Source organism: Antechinus flavipes, chromosome 3 (assembly GCF_016432865.1).
Source record: "Antechinus flavipes isolate AdamAnt ecotype Samford, QLD, Australia chromosome 3, AdamAnt_v2, whole genome shotgun sequence".
In the NCBI taxonomy this organism is placed as follows: Eukaryota; Metazoa; Chordata; class Mammalia; order Dasyuromorphia; family Dasyuridae; genus Antechinus; species Antechinus flavipes.
Window position 1 is genome coordinate 289,579,207 of NC_067400.1, and position 26,291 is coordinate 289,605,497.

At 34.6% G+C, this 26,291-nt stretch overlaps 2 protein-coding genes across 7 annotated transcripts in view; one reads left to right on the forward strand and one right to left on the reverse strand.

The window, feature by feature from the left end:
* CMSS1 (cms1 ribosomal small subunit homolog) overlaps positions 1-26,291 on the forward strand; it is a 402,077-nt gene that overhangs the window by 184,780 nt on the left and 191,006 nt on the right. The window lies entirely within an intron of this gene.
* Positions 1-26,291, reverse strand: part of FILIP1L (filamin A interacting protein 1 like) — a 334,108-nt gene that overhangs the window by 177,488 nt on the left and 130,329 nt on the right. For 2 of the 6 annotated variants that reach the window (XM_051985178.1, XM_051985180.1), the window contains exons 2-3: positions 4,682-4,808; positions 2,018-2,084 (exon numbers count right to left, since the gene is read on the reverse strand). The gene's annotated coding sequence lies outside the window, so the exon portion shown is untranslated. Of the gene's footprint in view, positions 1-2,017; positions 2,120-4,681; positions 4,809-26,291 lie in introns of all 6 variants that reach the window. The other 4 variants (XM_051985177.1, XM_051985179.1, XM_051985183.1 and 1 more) reach the window with 2 other exon arrangements.

Here is a 26,291-nt window from a genome sequence, read left to right on the forward strand (position 1 = left end):
TCCTGTGGGTAGAATTGCAGTAACTTACTCCTTTTTATCCTGATTTCCTCATCTATAAAATGAGCTGGAGAAGAAAATGGCAAACCACTTCACTATCTTGCCAAGTAAACCCACCAAATGGGGTCATAAAGAGGTGGACATGACAGAAGAAATGACTGAACAACATTAAATATACCGAGAAGGAAGCATGGCAGTGGGGCCATCTTTCTTGTGTCTTTCCCTCCACTTTTGAATAGTCTGAACTGTGCCTTCTTCCTCCCAACTGAAAGGTTTAATATAAAGGTAAGATAGATGATAATACTGTGGAAAAAACTGAACTTAAGAGTCAAATGATTTCGATTCATACTCCCTTTCTGCTACCCCAAAAGGGAAAACTAGCCTTGTGCAAGGATTCAGAGACATTTCAAGTAAACCCAGGGTGAACTCATGTGGCACATTCAGCCTGGACACTGGTTGAGGCATTAGAAAGTTGTTAGGTTCCAGAGATTTGCCTGTGGAAAATGAGTGCTGTGGAGGAGTTACCAGACTGTATATTCATCAGGGGACTCTGGTGATATCATAAAACGTGAGGAACTGGGGTCATCCAGCAGCATTGGGAACCTCCCTCTGGGTCTGATTTAGACCTGGGCCACCTATCCCATCCCTTCCCATTAGTTATTACAATCATAACACGTTGATGACACAGTCGTCTCTGCTGGTTCTGCTGCCAGCTACAGCTGCACCCAGTCATTCTTTCCAGTGTAAATAATGGTTCATGTTTCCACAGCTCTGTCGCGAGATCTTTCTGTGCTTATGAAGTGAACCCATGTCACCACCCTCGTTTGGAAAGATTTAACATATGGACAAAGCCAGGGAACAACATAGGAAAGCCAGGTTTTTTTCCTCTTTCCCTAGATACATCTTGTGCCATGTGAATATTTAGATTGGCTTGGGTGCCACTGATTTGTAGAAATGTAGAATGTAGGATAGAAAAATTCTATCGTTTACAGAAGTCTGATTCAACCATTTCTCATTGGCATTTTTTTCATATTTTATGTAAAGAATTGTAGTGGGCTGAAACTATGGAGTTGATGCACTGAGGTAAGGATAGCTGAGCACTTGAGGCTAACTACCGATTGGACAATACTCTATGAGCATATGCTTGGACAATGGTCCTTCCCATTATCCTGTGCTGGCTCAATGATTGGTGTATACAGAGGATGGTAGGAGGGACTAGGGGGTGGAGTAAGACTAGGCAAGATCACACTTGGGTGGTAGACGAGGGAGAAGGCGGTTATGGAGATTCTGCTTCCATCCAGTTCTATCCTGTGTCTAAGGTCAAGAATAAAAACTAAGGACTTTTGCTTATCCTGACTGCAGCTGATTCTGGGGTGTCCGGGTGCTAACATGGTCGTCACAAAAAATAAATATTCTTTCACAGGATGGCATTTTGCAAGCCAGGAATGATTTAGACAAGAGCCTCTTTTGACCCTCATGCCCTTAAGATTGAGAACAAAAAGTTTCTATAGCTTCAAGTTAGAGAAATGAGGCAAAAATCACAAATGACTTCCTTTTTTCATTCCCAGAGTAAGATAAAAAATAGTAGGAATCTGGGGGAGAATGTCAACAAATAATAATAATAATAATACATTTATCACTTTAAAGTATACTACAGTCCTATTTAAAAAAAAAAAAAAAAGATAAATGGTAGTTTCCATGCCAAGATTATTGTTAGAGCCAATAATAACAGAAGTGGATAGAGGTTACTAGATGCAAAGGGAAATGAAGCAGGTAACAGTGATTAAGGTGGAGTAGGGAATGTCTTGGCTGTAGATGGAGTCAGAACACCTAGATTCAGTCCTGTCTCTAACACTTATTATCTTAAGCAGGTCACATTATTTCCTTGGGGAGCATTCTCTTCTGTAAAATGTGGAAGTTGTACTAGATTATGATCTGTTATTTGAGCAACTAAATATGATAAAGTTTATAAATCAAATTACTTAGTTTTCACCCAAGTTATCTAAGAAATAGGACTTACCTATAAATAGAGTGAAAGAGAATAAGTCAAAATGTTTCTCTTTTCTGTCTCTTCTTTGTATAAACACCTAGATGGATATTTTCAAAATTTCAGAATAGAAACCTGAAAGTAAATTTTCAAATTACTATAGACAAGAAAGCATTGATGAAATTTGTCAAGTAATCTTTTTAAAACAGGCCTAGACTTTTCTTCTTAATCCCATTTAGAGAGAACAAGGACAAAAGTCAGACATGCTAATGTAGATTCACATTAGAATAATGTATAATAAATAGAAAGGAAAAACAAGTTAAGACACGCTAGTACAAATACTAATATGCACACAAATATAACATGTATGCATATATGTACATAATATTATATAGTAAGATTTTTTTATTTGCAACTATGAATAATGGAAACCCAAACTTTGGGTTTCATTTTGTTTTTTGTTGATTTTAACATTTTAAATTTAAATAACAAGAGCCAACTAAATGTTAGTAGATAGAGCACTGGTCCTGATATCAGGAAGATATCATATCCAGCCCCAGACGTTTAATAGCTCTGTGAACCTGCGCAAGTCACTTAATTCCAATTGCCTCCAAAAATGAAATAAAACAAAACAAAAATTATAATAACAGGTTTTATCTAGAAAACAATTGCTTAAGTGTACCAAAGTTATAAACAGTGTATAGATAAGGATATGAAAGAATTAATTCCTTTATTAAAAGGTCTAACACATACATTTGATAATTGATCAACTGAAAAAATGCTTAATATTAAAAATTAATATAATTCACATTCTATCAAATTATAATAGTTTTCATATTTAAACAGGGATTCTTAACCATGTATATAGTAAGACTTCCCCAATCCTCCCTTAATTCTAAAGTCTTCCCTCTGCTAATTTTTCTTTTTTTATCCTTTATAGCTTGTTTTATATATATTTCTGTCTATGTCGTTTCCCCCATTAGATTGTAAATTGCTTGAGAGCAGGGACTATCTTTTCCTTCTTTATCCCCAGCACTTAGCCCTATGCCTGGCATACTTTGCTTGTTTTTTTGTTTTGTTTTTTTTTTGCATCATTTTTGCACCCTTTGACTGTCTTCCAAAATCTATGGATCTCCTCTCAGAATAAAGCTTTTAAAAAGCATTTTTAAAAATACATAAAACTACAAAGGAAACCAATTATATTGAAATAGTATATTTTTAAAAACAAGTTCATAGATCTGACATTAATAACTCAATACAAATTTCTTATATCCCACTTATTAGGGAACTTTGAATATATGTATTCTGTTAGATAATTTCTGTATCTTTTTCTCTTTTTACATTCTTGATCTGCATGTTTCACACATATAGAGCATCCTTCCTGTAAAGTTAAAAATAATCTTTTGTGACAAAATATTAGTTATATTTTAATGAAAAAACCTATAGGACTTTTGTGATATATCCTTCAATGTCCTGTTTTTCTTTATAGCTTATCTAAAGTAAAATTTGCCCAAATCATTCCAACACTGTTAGAGATTTCTAATAAATTAGAGAACACAAAAAGTTTCTCATAACTGTCATTTCAAAGGAAAGGGCAAATTGGAAAAGAAAGTCCGTCTATCTACATTATACTCTTACATAATTCCATACTATCAAATTGCATTATATGATATTACATTACATTTAGGGCAGATCATATGCAAGATCCTTGGTTTAGATGGTAATTAGATAAAATAGTCTCAAGTAAGCCACCCTTCATTGGATTTCAAATCTGATCTTCACCTTTTCTAGCATAGACTATGTGCCAAATAGGTCAGATATGAGAGAGTTTTCTGCTATTATACTTCTTCCTGTAATCCTCTTATGTAAGTTTAATGTTGGGTCAAATTAATGTTATTTAGTCATTTAATGTTGAGGCAAATTTTAGCATTAAGGGAAAGATATGTTGCAGAAAAATAATAGCTGACATTTGTATAATGTCTTAAAGATAAAATACTTTATATTATCTCATTAGAGATGCCTATGTGAAAGAAAATTAAAAATTTAAATTGAAAGAAACAAAGACAGAAGGAGAGATAGACAAAAAAAAAAGACACACACACACACACACACACACACAGAGACACAGAGAGAGACAGACATATGTGGTTAAGTGGGTAGAACATTGAGTCTCTAGTTAGGAAGACCTGAGTAGCAATGTTTCAGATATTTACTAGCTATATGACCCCGGACTAATCATTTTAACTTTTTCTGCTTCAGTTTTCTTGACTGAGGAAATTGGGTATAATTATAGCAGCTACTTTTCCAAGAAATTATTAAGAGCATTTGAGATAATATTGGTAATGCACCTAGCACAAGTGCCTGGCACAAAATGGGCACTTAATAAATGTTTTCCCCCCTATCATCACCCCTTTTATCTGATCCTTGCAATAATCCTTTATCAATAAATATCATTCCCATTTTACAAATGATAAAGTAGATATCAGTAGGTAATAGTTAGCAATAGGTATCATTCCAATTTTAGAGATAAAAATGCTGTTAGTTGTCCATGGTCACCAAAATCAATTAATGCTAGAGATAATATTTGAACTCAGGTCTCTGATTCCAACTCCAATGTTCTTTTGGCTAGACCTTGCTACTCATTTGCAAAATCAGCATCAAACTTTTTAATGTTGACAAATTAAAAATATTTCTTACTATGAGGTTGACCCAGGAAATGAAGATGTATATCTAATGCAGTAAGTAGTTCTCAAATGGATTCCAATCTTCAGAACACTTCAGAATGGTAAAGATGTCTCAGCCTACCACTTTACTGCTTTCCTGTCTGTTAAAAAAAAAAAAAAAATACAAGAGGATAATGGGACTGAAACATAGGTCATAAAATATGGAGCAAAAAAAAAAAACTAGAAGAGAACTCATCATTTGAGGAAATAGCTAGTTTTTACTAAATATTTTAAGGAAATTATTAGTCCATTTCAAAAACAAATGTATATTGTCCAGTAAGAAAAACATAATACTATGAGGAAACAGCAGACAAACTAACTTTTTTGACCATTGGTGGTCTCTAGATTATACTTTTGAGAACTGTTATTTTTATTATTCTAATAAATAAAATGTTAAATTAGAAAAGAGGTACATGTATCCTTTCTATTCTTCCATTTTTCTTTCTTTTTTTTCCTCTCTTTTTTTTTCTGAGGCAGTGGGGTTAGCCCAGAGTTACACAGCTAGAAGTTAACTGTCTGGGGCCAAATTTGAACTCAAGTCTTTCTGACTTCAGGGCTATTGCTCTAACCACTGCACGAACTAGCTGCCCCCCATTTTTCAACTCGTAGAATAATGACAATAAAACTTTCATTTTGGAAGTCAGTATGAGGTATGATAAGTTAATCTAACATTCTTGAGTAGCTCAAAGGAAAAACCTATACTATTGCAATACTAATCATTATAAGCAGTAAGATTCTTGCTTTCTCTACTAAATCAACCTAAGGACATTGTCCCAATTTCTCTATCCCTCACACTTAACACTGCCACTCTGCTATTCAAAGGTACAGAAGCTGTAATTATTTTGTACAAGATTATTAAATTAGAGAGGTGATCTAGTGACTTTCCAGTGATTCATTTTGATAGTCATAAAGTTATGTAGACAATCATTCTAAATAAGATGACCAGGAATTTTACTATTGCTTCCTCCCCACCCCCCTTCATTCAATGGCAGTTTTAGAAAAGACATGTCACTGAACTCAGAATGGATTTTTAAGTATTTTCTTTCTTTAAGGTGCCTGTTAGGTTTATTTTTGCAAAGTTTCATAGAGTTAAAAGACCAGAGATTCATCATCAGTCATCAACCAGCAGTTGTCACATATTGCCTCTACAATTCCAGATGACTTCATTCTTATATTAGCTTTACAGTAATATGTTTTAGACTTGAGGGGGAAAAAAAGAATCAAAAAGGGTTCTTTCCTAGAAAAGTATACTTTTCATGGAAACACTGGAAATATTGCATCTCTGGGGTGTCGAGTTTTTTTTTTTTTAATAAGATTTGTATTCATTGGAATTAGATGCCAAAAAAATTAAATATACAAAAATGCCATTAGAAAAATTATATCCTCTCAAAACATCTGTTACTTATTTTGACAGATGATCCATAAATTAAATCCATTTTCTATGCATTTAAGTAAAGGGTTCTTCATTCATAATTTGATTCTGTAGAATTAACTTTATCCTTAGAAGATAGGAAGCTGTCAAATGAAATTTTTCATTTTATAAATGTATTCATTCTCTGTATTTGTTGAATCAGTCAGTGAGGCAAACAGTACCAGACCTGTTTTCCACCCAAGAGTTGCTAAATAGTTTCCCCTAGAAAGTATGTTTCTTCTTTTATCTAAGAAACTCAGGAATGTTCTCTGTTACATTTTTCCCTCTTATCTCTGTTGAGTTACTCTAGAAATAATTTTCTACCTCCAGACTCCCTTTAGCTCTAATGTGATTCTATGATTCTTTACCACTTGTTGGACACATTATAGAATTTCATATCATGATATAATTCTACCAGATTACTCCTAGCTGTCTTTTTGAATGAAGATTCTGTCCTGTGATTGCAAGTATGAAATATATCAAGATAAATCAGGAAAGGGTGGTGGTTGTTTTGGTTTGATTTTTCATGACTTCATTTGGAGTTTTCTTGGCTAGAGTGATTTGCCATTTACCTCTTCTACTCATTTTACAAGTGAGGAAACAGAGGCAGACAGAATTTTATGATTTGCTCAGGCTCACTCAAGCTAAAAGCTAAAAAGTGTCTGACGCCAAATCAGAACACAGGAAAATGAGTTTTCCTGACTCCAGGTTTGGCACTCTGGATCCTGGTGGTAAAAATGGTGACATAGGCTCCATCAAAGAGAGGGACCCTTGGGGGTATTAGGGTGAAGTGAGGCACACCTTAGAGAAAAGAAATGTGAATGGAGAACAGTCTCCTATAATGAATAAAGAAAAGTGACTTTTGACATTACTAGGTGGTGGTATTTTCTCTTACTTTTCAAAAGTGTGTCCATGAAAGTCAACAGTGCCATCTTTATAGTTCTGTACCTTTGTACTCTTAATCCACTGGATATTTTTTCTTTCTAGGTCACTGATGATTTTCCATCTATTCGAACATTTATTATTAGTACTGTAGAAATATGTTTGTGAGCCACCTCACTTGTACTCTTCACATGGATACATTGCCATGTATCATCCTTCTCATCCTTCTCTCATACTGTGGTTTATTGGTTAATGGTGTTTGGCACAGTGCTTGAGAATGCTAGAGGCTTAAATGCTTTTTGATTGATTCTGTAGTTTTTACAAGAAAGAGATATCATCTCTATCCCTAAGTTAATGCAATCTTAGTTTTGTGTTTTGTTTTGTATTTAAAACTAAAGATATGATTATTGGCTTTTTTATTTCTTAGTACCTCAAGAGTCTCTAGCATAGTTATTGAAAAAAATATAAAGACCAAACAGATCTTCTTAAAATTTACTCCTCTCCTTTTGTACAATTCTATATACATGTACATATATGTATAAACATTATCTCTTGTGATTTGGGTCAATTAATAAACATTTATTAAACCTCTACTGAAGATAAGCTGAGGATACAAAAATAGGCAAAAGACAGTCACTGTGCTCAAGGAGCTTATACTCAAAGAGGAAGAAAATATGCAAATAGACATAAAATAAATAGGATAAATAAGAAATAATTGAAGGAAGGCACTAGAATTGAGAGTTTGAGGAAGGGTCTATATAATATAATAAGCACTACCCAAATGCTAAATTGATTGGAATGGATTCTTCTTAATTTTGAAGAATTTATGAGTTGTAGGTGGTGCAGTGGATAGAGCACCAGCCCTGAAGTCAGGAGGGCCTGAGTTCAAATTTGGCCTCAGACACTTACCACTTCCTAGCTGTGTGGCGTGTCACTTAACCCCAATTATCTCAAGAAAAAAAAATTGCCTGCACACTACTTCCTGTAAATAATAGAAAATATTTCTCTTTTCTTTTTTATCTCCCACACACATACTCCAAAAAACTAAACCGAACAAACAAAAACCAAATAATGAAGTGATGAAATGACTATCCAGGAAATAAACATATTATATAATACGCCATCATGTAGTTCCCATGAAAAAAAAAGACAGCAACAAAAGTCAGCAACTTAAGTTTCCAAGAATTACCAAAACCTTTTTATTTTAATACTCAGCAGACTCAGTAGATAAAACAGTATACTGTTTTATAGTTTTCCTAATCATGCCCATTTAGTCTACAGCTGAGCAGGGAATTCCTGACTATTCACCACATGACTTTGGCTTCCTCCTAAACTAAACAACTGAGGCATCCACAGCCAAGTGAACATGGCATTTATTTTTCCTGTTCCTGCATCCTTTGCCATTTTGCTAATGAGCTGGAAAATTGCCAATATCCAGGCAGCTGGAAGTAGAAACCCAGGTGCAAGAAAGTAAAAGCACTCTCCTAACTGGGTTAAAAGAACTTATTTTTCCTCACTCATGAACTATGAAGAAACTAAAATAAGTTTTATCTCATCCCTTGCAAACTGGAAATACCATTTATGGAAAATTAGTCATTTTAACAATACCATTATAATAGGATTTTTCCTTTCCCTCCTTCCTTCCCCACTCCTTTTCCTTTTCTCACCTGGAGGTATTTGGGATTTTTTTTTTACCTATACATTGCTAAATTCATTTGGCTTTTCCATGAAATACATTTTAACACAAAAAAACTGATTTTAGCGTGCAATATGTGTATACCAAATTTGAACTCCAGGGAGAGAGAAAGACAGAGAGGTGACTAAAATTTAAAATATTATCATTTCTGATTTCAGAAAAAGTTAGCTTCCAGAAAAGCAATGAAACCAAGTAATCTTAACTAGAACAAAAGGCTAATGAGATAAGGATGGTAGAGGTTAGATTCCCACATCAGGGAGTCTCCTTTGCTATGTTTCTGTGCTCCACAATTGAAGACTGCCTGGCCAGGTAGTTTGAAAATACAGGTTACCAAGTATGCTCGTGAACATCTGTAATTCCAGTTTGGAGAATTACAGAGGTTGGGGCTGTCAGATCTCTTGAACTCAGGAGATTTGAGCTACAGTGCACTAAGGCCCAGGGCCATTAACTCACATAGAATTGGGAGCCATTAAAATAAACTGTACTTTAGGCCTCTTGTTGACTATTTTATTATATGTTATTTCTATTGTTAAATATTTCCCATTAAAATTTTATCTTGTTTTAGGCTGCACATGATGTGGGCTATATTTGTCTGACATTTCTGGATTAAGCCAGTTGGATGTCTTCAATAAGTAAGCCTTAATGTAATTTGCACCCCCTGAAGGGGATCTAGAACCAGGTAGTGTGAAGAGGAAGAGAGGGAGAGAAAGAAGGAAAGAACTCAAAATAATCAACCCGTTCGTTGAAGCTCATGATTATGAAGAAGATAATAAAGAAGTTCACCAAATTTTTTTAATGGAACAGGTGTTTATTGGATATTGGTATACCATCCATTTCTCCTTAATCATAGCAGTTAAAACTGGAGAAAGATCTAAGAGAAGATTGTCATTGTCAAAGAAGTGAAGAAGGTGTCTTCTCATACCTTTTCTTTGGGATTAGGCAATTTAGTTAATATATATTTTTCATTATGTAGTAATTTTTATATAAATTTGTTTCTTGCCTCTGCTTATTTCACTTTATAATAGCACATATAAGTATTTCCATGCTTCTCTATAATCATCATATGCATCATTTCCAAAGCACAGTAATACTCCATTACATCCATTTATCGTAATTTATTCAGCCCTTCTCCAAATGATTGGCATTTATTTCACTTCTATTTCTTATTTGCACAAAGAATAAATATTCGGTACATATGGAGCCTTTCTTTTTATCAATAATAGACTTTCCAGAATATAGATTCTTTAATTTTTTTTTAGCCCTATGGCTTCGTTCTGGAAGACAGTTTTAAAGGTTAGAAGTTGCTAACAATATTCATTAAAATAGAAAGATTCTAAAAAACCATATTTTTCATGTAACTTTTCAGCAGAAAAATTCCTTAGTGGTTTGCCAGAAATACAATAATATTGCTGCACTCATCTTGATAATTGAGTTAATGGAATCTTATTTCCATAGGCTTACCCATTGTTTTCTTACTTATTCCTTATCAGAAATCTCCTTAATGTAATAACCTTACTAAAAGATTAAGCTCAGAGGACAATGACATAACAAGTAAATAATGTTTGATTAATTTTATATGAACTCATAAATTCTTTAGTGTTTATTAAGTTAAGCATTTAACTAGGATTGCAAATGTCCTTCATGCTTAGAGACTAGATAGGAAGCATGCCTTTTATTCTAATACAGATTTCTAAACTCATTTATGTGAGAGAAGAGCCTGGCAGATAGAACACTGGTGGCAAAAAATTAGGCTAAAGAATGTAAGAAATGAGGGAGCAACTAGTGGATAGAGCACCAGCCCTGAAGTCATTAGGACCTGAATTCAAATCCGATCTCAGACACTTAATATTTCCTAGTTGTGTGATCCTGGGCAAGTCACTTAATTTCAATTGCCTCAGGAAAAAAAAAAAAGTAAGAAATGAAAATATACTTCTATATTTGAATGTAGCATATCATGTATTGTCTCAGCAATTAATTTACTTCATCTTGATAAATAATTATTTATATCAAGAATAAAATGAAACTGTTTCTGCCTTTGAGAAATTAACTTTTTTTAAAGACTGATAACATCTAAATAACAAGAGGCAAAAAAGGAAGGAATAAGCATAGAATAAGTGCTTGCTGTATGACAAGAACTAGGCTAGTTCTTCAGTCTTTTCTTTTCAGGCTTCTTTTCAGTTGTGCCTGACTTGTGACTCCATTCGGGGTTTTCTTGGCATAGATACTGGAGTGTTTGCTATTTCCCATTCTGGCTTTTTACAGACTAAGAAACTGAAGTAACACAGGTTTAGTGAACTGCTCTGGGTCATACAACTAGTAAGTATCTGAGACTACAGTTGAGCTCCAGTACTCTATCAATCACACTACCCAACTATTTGATAAATTTTAACTCATTTGATCCTCATAGTAACTGTGTGAGGTTACTGCTGGTATTTTCCCTATTTTGCAGTTGAGGAAACTGAGGCAAACAGAGGTGAAGTGATTTGCCCAGGAACATATAATCAGTAGGTATCTAAAATTGAGTGTGCACCCAGCTCTTCCTGATTCAAGACCCAGCATTCTACCTACTATTCCACCTAGAAACCTAGGAATTAGGTAGGTAATAAAGGGGGCTGGAAAGAGATTAGGTGAAGTCATCTAGGGAAAACTAGGGAAGAAAAAAATCACTAGCAGCTTGTAGTGGCAGATCAAGAAAAAATTTCATGGGAGGAGGTCATATATGGGCTGTACTTTAAAGGAAAATAAGGAATTTATTCATAAAAATGAATTGCACAGCTTAATAGTTGGTACATTGCCTGGCATTAGTAAGTGCTTAATAACTATTGGTTGACTGATTGATAAAATTTAGATGCAGTGAATTCTAAGACTCAGGTAAGGAGGAAGTATTTTTCAGTATAGAGATAAGAAAGGAAAATTCACATTTAGGGAATATTTCATTCCCTAGTGTACATTAAGAGAGTCATGTGAAATAAGCCTGAGAAAATAGCTTTGAAGCCAGTTTATATAGGATCTTAAGTGCCAAGCTAACAAAGAGGATGTTTAATCCTAAATGAAATAAGGTATCGCTGAAATTTTATCAGAAGTGAATGACCTAATCCCTCAGAAAATTATTTATACAGTTATGCCAAAGATTGATTTGAAATTGGTGATAAAGGGGGCAGGCATACTAATTATTAAGAGGCTGATGCTTTAATCAAGGTGAGAGCTGATCAGGACCTGAATTAGAAGAGTGGCTGAATTAGTGAAAAGGGGAAAGAAAATGGTAGAGGAACAGAAATGGATATGTGTGTGTGTGTGTGTGTGTGTGCTTGTACATATACATATATAGGAAATGGGATATTATATGTATTCATATAATAGATGCATTAAAAAAAAGAAGTAGAAATGGATAAAACTTGAGAGCTATTTGGATATGAGAATAAGGGAGTTGAAAGAATTAAAGTTCACTTCAATGTTATGAACTTGGTTACTTAAAAAGATAGTGGTGTCTCAACTGAAGGAGGGAATTTTCAAGAAGAAACCATGTTTTGTGATCCTGTTATTGGACCACTTCTTTTAGTAGATCCCAGCACACCTTGATTGTTCACTAACGGTGCATTGTCTGTTTATTCAGGTGTCAGGTAATTAGCATGTTATAGCTATTGTCTTGGGCTGCTAGGTGGTATAGTGAATAGAGTGCCAAATCTGAAATCAAGACCTAAATTCAAATTTGGCTTCAGATATGTACTAGTTGTGTGACCCTGGGCAAATCACTTAATCATTGTTTGCCTCAGTTTCCTCGTGTAAAATGAGCTGGAGAAGGAAGTGGTAGACTACTCCAGTATCTTTGCCAAGAAAAACCTAAGTGGAATGTGACAGAATCAAACATGACTGAAATGACTGAATTTCAACAACCTGTTATCTAATTGAAAAAGAACTTGGCCCATGAAGATATATGCAGCATTGGCAGAAAAGGAAAGAGATTTAGTCATTTGCATTTAATCATTGAATTATTTTCATTTCTTCCTCATGTCATTTCTTGCTTATATAAGACCATGGAGTGCCAGTCCTACTTGCGCACTTTTCACCTACTGGTTTAAACAGGAGAAATATACATAATTTTGACCACTTTTAAATCACTAGAATGTTTCAACATGAAGGTACAACACCACCACTGGTCTGCATGAACTCACTTATGTCATGTATTAGAATGCCATTGTAGAATGATCTTTCCTAATTCTTCTAAATGATGGTACTTTTGAAAGCTATGATGGGAGTAGAACAGTTCAGCCCCTATAAAATGCTCATTTATTCAACAATAAGAAAATAAATCCATTTAATGTGGGCTTACAGCTAGAGGCAGCTGTGTGATGCATGTTTTTGGTCTTTTACATCAAAGTGAGGCAGACAGCATTCCACACAAAAAGCACAGACTGAGTGTCTTTGAAGTATAAGTTGTTGGATATATTGCTGCCCACCACTTTACAGAATGAGTGTAATCACTGCTCTTTCCCTCAGGAATAATAATATAATAATCACACACATATATACAATGACTTTCTTTCCAACAGCTCAATCACATGTTTTTAGATTTTCCCCACCTCCTCCTCCTCTCACCCCAAAGCATTTTCACTGGAACTTTTTTTCTCAGATATTTCTATGAAATTCACTGAGATTGTGAGGTATATACAAGCTTTCCCTGACTAATGCTGTAATAAGTATATATACCTTTTTTTAGGATCTAAAGTCATGGTACATGATACATCATGAAATTCTAAAATGAAAATAAAGGGGATAGGGCTGGAAAACTCAATAAATGCACAATTACTAATGACCTAGCACATGAAAGAGAGATGCTAGTGGATCAATCTGTTAAAAAGCGGATAGAAGAGAACAGTGAAGAGGAGCCTAGATATAATCCTACATGAAAGGATGTAGATGATTTAATTATATATATATGTTATTTTTTTCTTACAATTGCTTAATTACTATGATTCAATAGCTGATATCATATATTGAGGGTTTTTTTTTTAATGCAATATAGAGGTTGAAATGAAAATCAAATCAGTTCTCATCAAATGTTCAATGGTGAACCCTGAAGATTTCTGAAATTCTCTTGTTATGCTCTTTTTGTTGCATTTTGGACAAAACAATTGAACTATTTCTTTGGAATAAGATCACACAAACAAGTAGATAAAAAAGCTTAAATGGAATGTGAGTTTTTAGGAGCCAAACATGCGTACTTTGAGTATAATTTTACTAGTAGCAACTAATTTATTTTATAGGGATTCTGCCAAGCAGAATTAAATTTTTTTATTTTGTCTTCTCTAACTGTAAGCAAGAGCCAAGATTAAAAAAAAAAACAATCTACATAATATATTTTTAGTATTAAACTGTCTATTACTGATAGATAATGACAGAGTGGAAGCAGAAGGCACCAGTTAGTCTGCATTAGCTCATATGCCCTGGATAACTCTTTGGTGAACTCTGTAACAAAGATTTCTTAAACTCTACCACTATTTTCTGACCAATATATTTCTGATATGATAAATTGTCCCCTTTTCCCAGTCTTTGGTAGGCCACATCATATGTTGCCAAGATACTGTTGCTTTCTGAAATCATTTGTCATGAGAAAATATTTTGTATTCATTAAAATCATTTAAGCTATTAGTATTCTACAGATGCTACATTGACTTTCCCACCATGTTACATAGCTTTAAAATTCAATAAAAACCATCTACATTGAATTTGGCTAGTTATTTTGAAATACAAATAATTAGAAGAGGGTATGGTGTAGAAAAGGAATTCTCAACTTTTTCATATCTTGGACCTTACATACTCTTCAAAATAATGTTGTTTTTAAAAAATTCATAATTGAAAGAAATAGTTCATGTCAGTTAAAGCTTAGTAGAAAATAAAAGTGATTTTTTTTCCTCCATCCAGATATACAGATATGCATACATCTTCCACTACTACCACCACACAACGAAGTCTGTCCACATCCTCAACTGAGTGTAGCACCTAGAGTCAGGAAGGACTGAGTTAAAATCCTTACTAGCTGTGTGATCCTGGGCAAGTCCTTAATATTGTTTGCCTCAGTTTCCTAATCTGTAAAATGAGCTGAAAAAGGAAATGGCAAACTGCTGCAATATCTTTGCCAAGAAAAACCCAAATGGGACCTTGAAGAATTAGACACAACTGAAAAATGACTGAACGACAGGAAAACTGAGTTCTGGTCTCAATTCTGCCACTAAGTAGCTGGGAAAATATGAATGACAAAATTGGGATTCAAAAAGATCCCAGCAGTATTAATAGACCAAACTTCTTTTGAATTTTAATAAGGAGGAGCAGGTAGGCGATACAATGGGTAGAGCACCAGCCCTGAGGTCGTGAGGACCTGAGTTCAAAGCTGGTCTCAGACACTTAAACATTCCTAGATGTGTGACCCTGGGCAAGTCACTTAACCCCAATTGCAGAAGGAAGAAAGAAAGGAAGGAAGGAAGGAAAGAAGGGAGGGAGGAAGAATTTTAACAGGGAAAAAAGTCCTGCTTCAAAATTTAAGTGCCCACCTACAGAATGTAAAAGATATGTCATGAAAATGGTGCCAGCGGCTAAATAAGAGGGGTTTTCTAGGATTACAGCAAAGTATGAGCCATTAACCATTGTTGCTGCCAAAGGAATTAATCATTACTGTTTGCTATTGTATCTAGAATATTGTATTCAGTACTCCATTTCAAGTTATCTTTAAGTTGTAAAGCATGTAGAAGAGGAGAATCAGAATGGTGCCATAGGAGAAAGTGTTGGAAAAAACAGCAATATTTAAGCTGAAAAGGAGAATGACTTTGTCCTCAGAAATTTAAAGGTTTTTCATCTAGGAAAAGGTTAAGAACAACTCACAATAGGCAACACTGGGGCTGGGGGTGGGAAATGATATATGTTGAAGAACAGTAATGGTAAGGAGATTGGAAGTTCTATCTCCTTACCATTACTGTTCTTCAACATATATCATTTCCCACCTGTTACTACTAATAGTAACCTCCTAAATGGGCTCCTTGATTCCAATTTCTCCCTTCTACAAAAATCCTTCGCACAACTGTCAAATTAATATTCTTAAAGTACAGAGCTGACCATGACAATCCCCTACTCATGAAGCTTCAATGTTAACCATGTGCCTCTAAGTTAAAACAAAAATTTTTTTCAGCATTTAAATTCAGTCACAATCTAGCTCCAACACAGATCACTTGGTTATATAAAGTTTAAGGTGACTCCTCGCTCAAATTTAATCTAGAGTGAGGAACATCTTTTTAAGTGCTACTGCCTCAATTTTTTTTATTCTTATCCTTAATTCTTAGGGAATCAAGGGACATATTTTAATTTCCTTATTAATTACTACAGTTGCAACATTTCTTAGTTAAAAGCCCTGAGAACCTGTCCCTGCTTATTACCTATCATTAATTTAAAAACTGGAGAAAACTTTTATTATAAATGCTTATATTTTTATAGAAATCAAAATCCATCTCTCTTAAGCTTAAATAAACATCACAGTGGCTATTAATGCTATTTTATTAATGGTACCTAACAATAAAACAAAGACATAAATAATTATTAGTTACATATTATCAGTACATTAGCCACAATCACCTTTAATCATTACTACAATTGCCAGATTCTCAGTTTGGAAAATAGTCCTGCTCTTGTTTTCTCAAGATGTCAATTAAAGCATTATCTCAAAAATTTTCTTAATGTTTCTTTGCAGAGATTGAATTCAATCCTCTTTACAACTAAAATTTCTAAATCCTTTTCCTTTGCTAAACTCCAAGGTTGTCAAATTATCAAGTCTTAAAAAGATACAAAGAGAATGTCTCTATAGGACTGCCTGTTAAATCTGTGTTATAATGTGTTTCAGCCAAGTTGATCCATTTTTTTGATAGCCAATTAACTGACATGCCATCTTTTTCTTCTGTTCTTTGCTCAGCCTATCCCTTTTCCTGTCTTGGTGTTGCCTCACCCATCAGTAGACTGTAAACTCCTTGAGAAAAGAAATTGTTTTCATTTTTGTCTAATATAGTGCCTGGCATATATAGTTGGTTCTTAAAAATTGTTTATTAAATCAAAATTAAAAAGAGGGACAGGAAATTTCAGTTAACAATAAGGAAAAAAATCTTTAATGATTAGAATACTTGAAAAATGAGATTAAAAAATTATGAGTTATATGCCCCCTTTCAATGGAAGACATACTTTAAAGAGATTCTTGTACAGGATTGCTTGAAACTAGACTCTAAGTTTCCAAAAATTCTTCCAAGTTCGTAGATTCTGCAATTCTATGAAAATGAATTGCTGGATCAAATGAACTTAAAGTCCCTTTCATTTCTAAGATTGTGTTATTTGTAATTATGTGACCTCGAACAAATTGGTTAATCTGTCTATACATAAGTTTCCTTACCTTCACAAATTGATTATTATATGAAGTTAGTGATGTTAGGTATGTAGACAAGCTTTGTAAATTACAAAACAGTGTCTTATAAATCATTTTCTCATCTTTTCAACAGAGAAATTAAGTCTCTCCTTATCTCTTTCTTCTAAAGAGAGGTAAGCATAAATGAGATCATTTTAATTATGTTCACAAAATTATTATTATTTTTAGCTTATGGCATTCAAACTAGTTCAGAAAACAAAAATTTATGGTAGCTCTTTTAGGCTAAGCATTGTAGGAAATAGAAAGGTTATTTGACCCAGCCCTTTGATTTATTAAGAAAAATAAAGCTAGTATTCAAGTAGATATATCTAAATCTCTATCTTATAAAAAATATGATAGAGGTTTGATTTAATTTGGAAAGTTTCATACAGAGAGATGGTTTCTGGAAGGTATGATTAAAAAAGGTTTCAGGGTTGGGGTGGCAATTGAACCAGGCCTTGAAGGATTTTATTTTCTTTGCTGAATAATAGTTGGGCATTAGTTTTTTGTTTGTTGGTTTTTTTTGGGGGGGAGTGACAGTGGGGGTTTGGAGAATGTGTAAGGCACAAATGGAAAAATAAGTATAAAGATCCCAAAGTGGGAAAGAGCAAGAAGAAGAGCAAGAGTTGAGTTGGGAATGACATTTAATCTGCTTGATAGGGATTTAAGAAAATTGAGGAAGAAAAAATAAGAAAATTAGATAGGGGATAATGATGGAATCTGTTGCTTTGGACTTCGAAATCATTGGAAATTCTTAAACAGCAAAGTCACGTGATCAAAACATATTAAGAAAACAATCAGTGTGCAGCATGGACTGAGTAAAGGCAAGGAAATCAAATAGAACATTGCAGGAATCCAAAAGTATATTTAAAGGGCCCAAAGTAGTGTACTGGCCATAAAAATGGGTACAATTGACATTTCTTAAAAACAGTCTACCAGATTTGGTATCCTTGAATTTGGGAGGAAAGGTGGAGACAGGAAGAGGAAACAATAAAAAAATGACAGTTTCAGTTTAGTTGAGTAGCAGGAAGAAGAGCTAGTTTGGGAGAAAAGATAATGATTTTAGTTTTAGATAAACACTTTGAGTGAAATGTGAGACCATTAAAAGGAACAAGACCTTAAGACAGAGGTAAGCATCGAAGTTCAACATTTAGAAATTATCTTTATAGATATGATGGATGAAGATATAGATATGCATAGATGGCTAGATGAGCTTAGTGAAAGAGAAAGAAGAGTGGTGAACTGAAAGAACACCATGGGCATTCATATTTAATAGGAGGGGGAAGGGAAGCAGAGACAAGGAGCAATGATACAAAAGCATAGTGAGGAGCAGTGGAAGGGATGTAATTCTCCAAGTTGCAGGAGTTAATTAAAGTTGTTAAAAAGAAAAAAATCTTACTGAATGAGTTAATTTATGCTTTTCAAGAAAATAGTTTTGTAGAATGATATGGGCTCTAGATTGTGATGGCTTTAAGAATGATTGAGTTGGAAGGGAGGGAGGGAGGGAGGGGGAGGGAAGGAGGGAGGGAGGGAGAGAGAGAGAGAGAGAGAGGAGAGAGAGAGAGAGAGAGAGAGAGAGAGAGAGAGAGAGAGAGAGAGAGAGAGAGAGAGAAAGAGGAAGAAAAAGCTTTAAAACCGTGCATACCTTTTGATCCAGAACTACTGTTCCTAGTTCTAAAGAAGAAAAAAAAAAAAGGACCTATGTAGAAATTTTTTTTTGTGGTGACAAAAAATTGGCTGAGAGGATGCCCATCAACTGAGGAATACCTGAACAGTGTGAATGGAATATCATTGTTCTGGAAGAAATAATAGAATGGGGCAGAATGCTCATATGAACTCATGCAAAGTACAGTGAACAGAACCAGGAGAACAATTTATACAATAACAACAGTATTTTAAAGGTAATCAGCTTTGAAAGGCCTGGTATTCATTTTTTTTTTTTAATTTTTAAAGCTTTTTATTTTCAAAACATACACATTGATAGTCCTCAACATCCACCCCTGGAAAACTCTGAGTTCCAATTTTTTTCTCCCTCCCTTCATCCCACCCACTTCCTGACACAGCATGCAATCCAATATATGTCAAAAATGTGTAACTCCTCTATACATATGTCCACAATTATCATACTAAACAAGAAAAATCAGATCAAAAAGGAAAAAAAAAAGAGAAAGAAAACAAAGTGCAAGCAAATAACAACAAAAATATGAAAATACTATCTTGTGATCACACTACTGAGTCCCCACAGTCCTCTCTCTGAGTGTGAATAAGGCCTGGTATTTGTGATCCACAGACAGAACTTATGATAAATCGTGCTAGCTAACTGCAGATAGAGAGCTAAGGACTCAAGACAAATTGACACGGTTTCTTTTCATTCATTCTTTTTATTCTTTCTTCTTTCTTTTTTTTTTGGCGGGGGGGGGGGACTTGATTGATACAGAAATGTATTTTGCATGACTGTAGTTTATAATGGATTTTGTTTTTGTTGCCTTCTCAAGGAGCAGAGGAGGGAAAGGAGAAAATTTGAAATTGAAAATAAAATAAAATTTTAAAATAAATAAGTAAAAGAATGATTAAGCAGTGGAGAAATGGAAACAAAATCTTTTTTAAAAATTTTTAATTGGTTGTGAAAAAAACAGAAAAAAGATAGTAGCAGCTTCAAAGGGAAAAGATTTTTGATAGACCCAGGAAAGACTGACAACTAATTTAGTTGCAGTTTCCAAAAGGAAAGGAACCATTAAAGAAAAATAAATTAAAATGAATGTAAAAGACATGAGTTGGAGAAAATTGATGGAGTAAGGCATAGAGGAAATCAAACTAAACTAAGGAAGTATCATAACAACCTCATTTGCAATAAGCCCTTAGCAGTTCTTGAAAAAAGCTGTTCCCTTCATAAGCTTAAATTTCATATTCAGTTTTCTCCAGACTAAATAAAACTATTCTCTTTTGTTTTTAAGAGAAATTGGAAGCAGAAAGACATGAAAGTGCAGATAGAAGAGTTAGCCCTATCCAAGAGAAAAAAGATCTTTCTGAGGCTGAAAGGATAGAGAAAAATGAGTGAAGATCATGGGAGTTTTGAAGTAGGGGGAGAAAGGGGAAGGAGTGGCCCCTAAGGGATCTTGATTTTCTTAGGAGAATAGGAGATGATATCATTTGATGAGAATTAAAAGGAAATAATCATTTTTATTATGATTCAAAACTCTGAATTAGCATTGAGCCCTTGATGCTTAGCAAATCTGTTCATTGCTACGTGTAATTAAAAGATTAAAATTATTTTGAAATTCCATTTTAAAATGCCTATTCATTGAGCTGTTCACCAAAAATTCTTTTGTTTCCAAAAATAATATCAAGTATTTCATTGATACTGTAAACAGTAGTTTAGATATCTTAAAAAAGGAAAAAAAAACACCCTTATTTTTCATCTTAGATGCTAAGATTTGGAAATACATATAGGATGTTTCTTATCTTGAGATCTAGCCATATTGCTCTACATAAAAAGTGGAAAAAAAAAAGATTAATTCCCTTGCTCTCCCCCAAAAAATGTGAGGATACTTATTCATTCCAGAGAATACTTACTTCCTAAGAATAATTTGGGGATCCTCTTTCAACAGCCTTGCCTTAGTTTTGAATAAAACCGACTTTAAAAACTAAAAGGGCTCTGGATTGTTTCATTTTAATAATTTCTAATTACTGCTTTTAGAAAGCTCTAGAACTTTTGCTCTGACTTCTGAATTCCTCTCTAGCCTCAAAAGAAAAATGGTATTTTCAGTCTTCTATAATTTTCTATAAATTTTTATTTTGATAAAATAGTATTACAGTTGACAAATCCTAAAAAAAATAATAATAATAGGAAAAGTGATTGTTGTCATTTCATCTCAACATGAAGAAAAGTAATTGTCTTGGAATGTCTCCATATCACTCAGGTTAAACTTTGAAGAGGAATTTTACAGAAATACCTGTTATGCTGACCTTTCCACTTCCATCAGTGGCCAATCGTCCTTGGGGCCAATTTCTCCCATTCGGTCAATTATACCTTGGTCATAAATTTGGCAGGTACCTTAATTCTCCTAACACTAAGTCTTAGTCTTGCACTGAATAACTAAAAGCTTTCAGAGTTCCTAATTTCCTGGACTAAAATTGAACACTTGTGTATGTGTAGATACATACAATGTCTATGTATATTTGCCTGTACAAATTCAGTGCCTGTACAAATTCAGTGTTGCCTTACCTCCTGACCCACTAAAATGGTAGTTATTGGAGGAGCTTTTGGGGGATCTGTAATGATTTCTACAGGTGGAATTGTGAATTGGGTCTGACCAATTCACAGTTGGTCACAATTTCCCACAAATTCACAATTTCCCAGTTCAGATCACACCTGCAATACTGTGCTCAGTTCTGGGTGCCATTTTTAAAGAAATACATAAGTGATAAAAGTTTAACTAATGTGACTTAAGGATGTAAGCTCCAGTGAAGGAAAGACTTAGATGGGGCACATCTTCAAGTATTTGAAGGGCTGCCTTACAAAAGGATAAATTTGTTCTGTTTGTACATAGAGGTCAGAACATGGAAAATGGGTGGAATTTGCAAAGAGGCAGATTTGGAATTGATGTAGAGAAATTTTTCTTAACAATAAGAAGTTGGATTTCCAGACTTCCGGCCAAGATGGCGGAGAGGAGGCACACAGCTGTGTAAGTGCCGCATTTTCTCTCAGAATGCATTTCATTACAAGCCTCTGAATTAATGCTTGACTGAAAAAAAAACCCACAAATAGTTACCAAGAGAAGCCATCCTTGAGATTCGCCAGGAAAGGTCTGTTTTTGCTCGAGGGCGGGTCATGGTTTTAGATCAGGTGCAGGCTGTGGGCAGCGACAGTGAAAACACAGGAGCAGACTGGAGAGGGGATGGGGTGTGATCGCAGCCGTCTCTGTGGGGAGAACTTTGCTACAGGATTGAATACTTTGCTCTGGCAGCAAGTCAGTAGCCCAGCAGAGAAGCTAAAAACACCGGGGGTGAAGAATACAACCCCAAACAGCTGGAGTCTCTCGGGACCTAGCCATCCCTCCCTCACAGTGTCTCAGCAAGCTCTCGGAGTCTCAGAGCGCAGGCGCAGCACAGTCCTGCTAGTGCCTCACTGCTGCCCCCCGCAGTCTGTAGAGGAAGCTCAGTAACACCACCCAGCCCCTCCCCCAAAGAAAGCCGACTCCATTTGGGGTTTTTCTTTTTTTTTTTTTTTTTTTTTTTTTTTTTTTTTTTGCTAGTTTGTCTTTGATTCTTCTCTGATAAAATGAGCAAAAAATTGAAGAGGACTTTAACCCTTGACAGCTTCTATACAGATAGAGAGCAGACTCTAAATCCTGAGGAGACTAAAAACAGACTGTCTCCAGGTGAATCCCCAACGGAGGAGATCATCTGCTCCTCAGCACAGATGAACCTCATAGAAGAAATTAAAAAGGCTCTCACAAGGAACTAGAAGAAAAATGGGAAAAGGAGAGGGAGGCTTGGGAAAAGGAGAGGGAGCTTGGCAAAAGAGTCTGGAGAAGTCATCCCACTCAGTTAAAGAGAGACTGGATAAAGAAATAAAATCCTTGAAAAATAGGATTAGTGAACTGGAAACAGAAAACAGCTCTCTAAAAAACAAAATTGGCGAAATGGAAAAAAAAAATTCCATAGAACAAAACAACTTAATTGGACAATTAGAAAAAGATATAAAAAAAGTGAGTGAAGGAAATACTTCATTGAAAATCAGAATCGAACAAATGGAATTGAATGACTCGAGGAGACAAGAAGAATCAGTCAAGCAAATCCAAAAAAATCAAACAATGGAAAGAATGTAAAATACCTTCTGGGGAAGACAACAGACCTGGAAAACAGATCCAGGAGAGACAATCTGAGAATTTTTGGACTCCCAGAAAAATATGAAAAAAAGAGCCTGGACACTATTTTCCAGGAAATTATCAAAGAGAACTGCCCAGAAGTCATAAAAATGGAGGGTAAAATAGACATTGAAAGAGTTCATCGATCACCTACTGAAAGGGATCCTAAAATTAAAACACCAAGAAATATAGTGGCCAAATGCCAGAATCCTCAGATGAAGGAAAAAATACTGCAAGCGGCTAGAAAAACCCAATTCAAATATAGAGGAGCCACAATAAGACTCACTCAGGATCTAGCAGCTTCCACATTAAAAGATCAAAGGGCCTGGAATATGGTATTCCGAAAGGCTAAGGAACTTGGTATGCAACCAAAAATAACTTACCCAGCTAGAATGAGCATCTTTTTTCAGGGAAGAAGATGGACATTCAATGAAATAAGCGAATTCCACCTATTTTTGATGAAAAAAACAGAACTTAACAAAAAGCTTGGTCTACAAATATAGAACTCAAGAGAAACCTAAAAAGGTAAAAAGAAGTCTTGGGAACTATTTTTCTGCTATAAAGATGTATAAAGAATACATGTAGGAATATTATTGTTCTGTAAGGAATGACCAGCAGGATGAATGCAGAGAGGACTGGTGGGACTTACATGAACTGATGCTAAGTGAAATGAGCAGAACCAGGAGATCATTATATACCTCAACAATGATACTGTTTGAGGATGTATTCTGATGGAAGTGGATCTCTTCAATAAAGAGAGCTAATTCAGTTTCAATTGATCAAAGATAGGCAGAAGCAGCTACACCCAAAGAAAGAACACTGGGAGATGAATATAAACTGCTTGTATTTTTGTTTTTCTTCCTGGATTATTTATACCTTCTGAATTCAATTCTCCCTGTGCAACAAGAAAACTGTTCGGTTCTGCATACGTATATTGTATCCAGGATATACTGTAACCTATTCAATATGTAAAGGATTGCTTGCCATCTGGGGGAGGGAGTGGAGGGAGGGAGGGGAAAAATCGGAACAGAAGTGAATGCAAGGGATAATGTTGTAAAAAATTACCCTGGCATGAGTTCTATCAATAAAAAGTTATTTAAAAAAAAAAAAAAAAAGAATACATGTATACCTTGTTCTAGAAACTAGGTGGAAAGGACATTGTACCAGAAAAATGGTAAAGTGGGGGTACTACATCTCACGAAGAGGCAAAGAAAACCTATTATATCTGAGAGAAAGAATGGAGGGGGATGAATATAGTGGGTATCTTATTGCCATCAAAATTGGCTTTAAGAGAAAAATTTTAGACATATTCAATTTATGGTGAAACTTCTCCCATCTCATTGAAAAATGAGAAAGGAAAAGGGAAGGAATAAGCTAAGCGGAAGAGACTACAGAAACTGTGAGGGAAAGAGGTAAGATAGGGGGAGGAACTCTAAGGCGGGGGGAGGGATACTAAAAAGGGAGGGCTGTGAGAAGCAAGTGGTGCTCACAAGCTTAATACTGGGAAGGGGGAGAAGGGAGAAAGAAGGGAGAAAAGCATTAACAGGGGTTAACAAGATGGCAAGTAATATAGAATTGGTGATTTTAACCATAAATGTGAACGAGGTAAACTCCCCCATAAAGAGGAAGCGATTAGCAGAATGGGTTAAAAGTCAGAATCCTACAATATGTTGTTTACAGGAAACACACCTGAAGCAGGGAGATACATGCAGAGTAAAGGTAAAAGGTTGGAGCAAAATCTATTATGCTTCAGGTGAAGTCAAAAAAGCAGGGGTAGCCATCCTGATCTCAGATCAAGCTAAAGAAAAAATCGATCTAATTAAAAGAGATAAGGAAGGGCACTATATCTTGCTAAAGGGTAGCATAGATAATGAAGCAATATCAATATTAACATATATGCACCAAGTGGTGTAGCATCTAAATTCTTAAAAGAGAAATTAAGAGAGCTGCAAGAAGAAATAGACAGCAAAACTATAATAGTGGGAGATCTTAACCTTACACTCTCAGAATTAGATAAATCAAACCACAAAACAAATAAGAAAGAAGTCAAAGAGATAAATAGAATACTAGAAAAATTAGATATGATAGATCTCTGGCAAAAATGTAATGGAGACAGAAAAGAGTACACTTTCTTTTCAGCAGTTCATGGAACCTATACAAAAATTGACCATATATTAGGACATAAAAATCTCAAACTCAAATGCATAAGGCAGAAATAGTAAATGCATCCTTTTCAGACCACAATGCAATGAAAATTACATTCAACAAAAAGCCAGGAGAAAGTAGACCAAAAAATAATTGGAAACTAAATAATCTCATACTAAAGAATGATTTGAATGAAACAGCAAATCATTGACATAATAAATTCACCCAAGAAAACGATAATAATGAGACATCCTACCAAAATGTATGGGATGCAGCCAAAGCGGTAATAAGGGGAAATTTCATATCTCTAGAGACCTATTTGCATAAAATAGAGAAAGAGAAGATCAATGAATTGGGCTTGCAACTAAAAATGCTATAAAAGGAACAAATTGAAAACCTCCAGTCAAACAGTAAACTTGAAATTCTAAAAATAAAAGGAGAGATCAATAAAATTGAAAGTAAAAAAACTATTGAATTAATTAATAAAACTAAGAGTTGGTTCTATGAAAAAAACCAACAAAATAGACAAACCCTTAGTAAATCTGATTAAAAAAAGGAAAGAGGAAAATCAAATTGTTAGTCTTAAAAATGAAAAGGGAGAACTCGCCACTAATGAGGAGGAAATTAGAGCAACATTTAGGAGTTACTTTGCCCAACTTTATGCCAATAAATTCGACAACTTAAATGAAATAGAATACCTCCAAAAATATAGCTTGCCCAAACTAACAGAGAAAGAAGTAAATATCCTAAACAGTCCCATCTCAGAAAAACAAATAGAACAAGCTATTAACCAACTTCCTAAGAAAAAATCCCCAGGACCAGATGGATTTACATGTGAATTCTACCAAACATTTAAAGAACAATTAACTCCAATGCTAAATAAACTATTTGAAAAAATAGGGATTGAAGGAGTCCTACCAAACTCCTTTTATGACAGAGACATGGTACTGATACCTAAACCAGGTAGGTTGAAAACAGAAAGAAAATTATAGACCAATCTCCCTAATGAATATTGATGCTAAAATCTTAAATAAAATATTAGCAAAAAGATTACAGAAAATCATCTCCAGGATAATACACTATGACCAGTAGGATTTATACCAGGAATGCAGGGCTGGTTCAATATTAGGAAAACTATTAGCATAA